Genomic DNA, 4,337 nt, shown 5'->3' with positions numbered 1-4,337 from the left:
GGACACATCATAGTCTACACCAATAATTTCCCTCTATCCTACTTTTATCATTTGTAACGAACTCATGTACATTAAATCTTAGTTATGGTACGTAGCTCTGGACGACGGACGGACAAGTTTCTACAGAAGGTCGTGGCCATGGAGCAGTATGAAATTCGTTCTAACAAACTCTCTAATTACTCGTTAGATCTGCAGAGTAGACCTACTTTTAAGTCAGAGTTGTTGATATATTTTCCTTATTCTTCTTAATTTAAAAACGGTCCCATCGAAGACGAATTATATGATGATTTGTTGCAGGTTGTAAGATCGGAATTTCGATTTGATTCTAGACCTAGGTCCGAGATCAATGAAAATGTTTTGATGAAAGTGAACAGATGGCTAGGCTAACGGCCGCCTCGAGCCTGTACAGTGGAGAAGAACTCGGAAAAGGTTCCGGACAGATCATATCATTACAGGAAACATATACAACACTATATTTATTGAACATACTTACCATCGTTAGTTCAGAAAGTGGGATTACTTTTCATTTCCTCGTTCAGCAGAAGCATCTGTCTTGAAGTTTACATTAACGGAATTAGTTTACGACCCTCGTCTTGTCTTTAGACGATTTACTGACGACGACTATATTTCAGGTTACTCTCATGGTAATTTCGAAAGATCGAATTGAAACGAAACGAAACATACCCCAAACACCTTATCAGTGAACATATTGTCGCTTTGTCTTTTTTTTCTAGAGCATAACATTCTGGGAATTATTGATCCCTTAAACTGCATTTGATAGAATAAAGAAACTTTTAGCGTTTATAACTGGGAGACAACTCGTACATGCTTGATCACTGCTGCCTCTTGCAACGCAACTTTAGAGCATTCGCACACTTGACAATCATTTTGCATTTTACTCCAAGTGGCCGAGGACTGTGTTTTTTCTAATGTGGTGACTAATGCCAGACTTTCGTCGTACTTTTGCCATCATAAACATATCACTTCCGATTAAGTTTGTTTTGAAAACAAAATCTGGGTGATACGACCTCTCTTCAGAGAAAATTGATACCGGCTGATAAAATATTTTATTGAAAATAATCCCATTTGTTGATGGCGATGTGCATTTTGCAAATATTTAGAGAAAGTATCATTTTATCAGAATATGATAAAAACTTAATCCAAATTAATCAAGTATAAAAGATAACAGCGTTGATTTGCAGACATCCCGTCACTTTCGTATGAACTCAGAAATGGCGGTAAATTAACACTTTAAAATTTTACATTTGTTTTGTTTTCAGATATTATTTCAATTATGGCATTTGACTTTATTTTAGTTAAGGATGCTGTTTGTCTACTAAATGACTAAAGGCTATTTTTATCAACAAAATTTAAGAAGTTAGATGGGTGTGCGAAATTACGTTCCCGATCGTCTTCAAACCCAGAAATAAACACAAGTTCACAACAGCTCACATGCGCAGTGATACGTGTGCGCACATCAGGTAACACACTTGTATGATGTGAGATTCTCTTTCTCGATTTGAAATTGATTTGATGGAAATGTGTTTAAATACATACCGAAAGTGTGCCAATTAAAAGTTCGTATCCCCACTCTATCTATTTATTTTAAGACAAAATTCAAAGACGTGTCGAAATAGATTTTAAAAATGTTTTTGTTTTTTCAAAATAATAGACTAATAAAAAAGAAAAAGAAAAAAAAAAAAAACTGGAGGCATACATCTGATTTTAGCTTTCGACAGTGGTCCGGTCCGACCATTCGTAATTCTTCATATGAAGCTTTTAGGTTCAGAATTGGCCTATCGGATCGTTTTAAGTTTATAGCCTAGTCACATTTTCTTTAGATCTGCTGCGATAACGAGGCTCTGGATGTCGGACAGACGATTTCTGATAAATCATAGTCGTCGTCAGATATAGGCAGTTAAGATAAGTCAAGTATTTATCTAAACATCGGTACAGGGGCTTATACAAACGACTATACAGCAAGGTAAAAGATGATAGCATAAGATATATCATTATAAGTATGTACTATTAAAGTAAGAACTCTGTTATCACTGTGAGCGGGACTGGACTGGGTCGATCATCGGTGACCAGGTAGCTCAATTGGTAGAGCATCCGGCTAGTGTTCGGAGGTCCCGGGTTCGAACCCCGGTCTGGCCGCTACATTTTCTCCTCTCCTGTTACAAAATTGGCGTCCAACTAAAATACCCACGGTGGTGGTATAAGGGTCTCGTGTGTCTTCGAGGGCGAAGACTTGAAAAAAGGAGGGAGGTGTGTAGCGGGACTGCACTGGGTCGATCATCGGTGACCAGGTAGCTCAATTGGTAGAGCATCCGGCTAGTGTTCGGAGGTCCCGGGTTCGAACCCCGGTCTGGCCGCTACATTTTCTCCTCTCCTGTTACCTCACCATACGCTAAAAAATAAATAAAATGCATAAGCACAATTAGACCAAATATTTCCTAAGTGTATCGATATGTGTCCAGCGTAAATAAACATCAGCACATAAACATCTATAAAAGTTCAAGAAAGTTACATTTATATTAGCCTTTCTGATTGACTATCGGCAATGGGTCAGTCCCCATGTTGGTCATATCAACACCACTCATGGAAGTCTCGACCCATTTCGATTCATGGTCATTCAATTATTATAGATGATTTAGGGATTTTGTCCAGAGGCTCCTCAACAGTTGACAGCTGTTTTTCATGTTTATCTAACTCTCGTTAGTTAATTTTTAAATTCAGAAAAGACACTCGCTTTTACGACAAGAAATTAGGAAAAAGAGATTATTAAAAACATTTATATCAAATCGCTCGACGAAAAGATTGACAAAATTTCGGAAACAACGCAATCATGTAAATGATTTTAAAAGCAAGCAAACATGTCTATGCGAGCATAATGGTATTTCAGATAGTAATTCTGCTTCGAACCTTAGAAACTTTTGGACAATTGTCAACAGGTGATTAAAAACTTATGCTGGGAACCTCGTAATTACTGACAATGGCAAAACAAATATACATGTATGTCAAATGATAACTTTGTTTCCATCAATACGTTTGACGATACAAACATTGATGCACTAGCGGTAGATCTAAGGATATGCTCTACTATATCCGACCTACAATTTTAAGTGAATGAATTACCGATACACTTTAATTAATCATCTATCGACAAAGCTGAAGGTCACGATGGAATTAGTCATAATATGTTAAACAATACTACAGTCTCGGTAGACCATCCGTTGTCTTTAACTTTCTGATCTTCCTGGATACTGCCATCTTTCCAAAACCGTGGAAATTAGCATTTGCTTTGCCATCATTTAAAAAGTGGATAAGTCTGTCTCTAATAACTATAGTCCAATATCATTAGTAAAATCGGAAAAGTATTTGATTTTGAACTTTTCGTTGTAAAATAATTAAGCAAATCGCTAATATATAAATACCAATCTGGGTTTCAACCTGGACATCCTACTCTTTACAGATCATATTTTATGTAAAAAAAAAAAAAAAAAAAAAAATAGAAAAATGCAGTCAACGTATTATTATTATCTTTTCTTAATTTCTTAAGCGTTCGATCGTGTTACAAAAGGGACTGAATGCGAAACTAGCTATAACTATGACATATGTGGGAAAACTACTAGATTGGTTAAATAACTATATGTCAGCAATCGTAAACAGCTAGTTTTTGTTGGAATTAGCAAATTTTCCGTTAAAGCTACTAATGCTGGTGTGCCACAAGGTTTTGTACTAGGTCATTAACTTTTTATTATATAAATGACGTATCTGATAACCTTGAAAGTCTTTCTTCATTGTTTGCTGATTACACTTCCATAGTATGTTCTGGACCATCATTCAAGACAATTGAAACTAAAATCAACAACGGCCTTGTCAAAATTCAATATCGGGCAGAAAAAAAATGGCTGGTAAAATGATCTCCCTTGAAAACAGAAGCTTTTATTTAGCAATAGGTTGTATTTGTAGTATAATCTACAATGTAAATGAGAGTATTTTGCAATGAATACTAAAATATCCAGGTGAGCGACGCGGGTCCTCTAGGCCTCTTGTTTCTTAATCATTATCTGCTGTTTTTCCCTGGTAGTCTTTCGATCGTAAGAAGTTGAAGACGGTATGACTTATGACTGGAACCCCTATAGCCCTGAACATATATTTTTAAAAAGGGCGTCTTTTGGATATATTTATAGATACTTTGGCCAAAAAATATGGAAGCATAGAAGGAACGCTACGAAAATATTTTTACACAAAGGCACACCCAAGTTAAAATATGGAAGGGTAGATCATCGGAATTAACCTCACAACTTGGCAAATGTCGTAGTTTTCGGAGA

The 4,337-nt window shown here is 36.2% G+C and overlaps 2 non-coding genes across 2 annotated transcripts; both read left to right on the top strand.

Moving 5' to 3' along the window:
• The first annotated feature begins 2,085 nt into the window (after nucleotides 1-2,085).
• Trnat-agu lies at nucleotides 2,086-2,157 on the top strand. Its single transcript has one exon. It is a non-coding gene; the product is annotated as a tRNA-Thr (tRNA).
• Nucleotides 2,158-2,303: 146 nt separating this feature from the next.
• Trnat-agu lies at nucleotides 2,304-2,375 on the top strand. Its single transcript has one exon. It is a non-coding gene; the product is annotated as a tRNA-Thr (tRNA).
• The last annotated feature ends 1,962 nt before the right edge of the window (nucleotides 2,376-4,337 follow it).

This window comes from Pecten maximus, chromosome 12 (assembly GCF_902652985.1).
Source record: "Pecten maximus chromosome 12, xPecMax1.1, whole genome shotgun sequence".
NCBI classification, from domain to species: Eukaryota; Metazoa; Mollusca; class Bivalvia; order Pectinida; family Pectinidae; genus Pecten; species Pecten maximus.
This window is presented reverse-complemented; position numbering and strand designations above follow the sequence as displayed.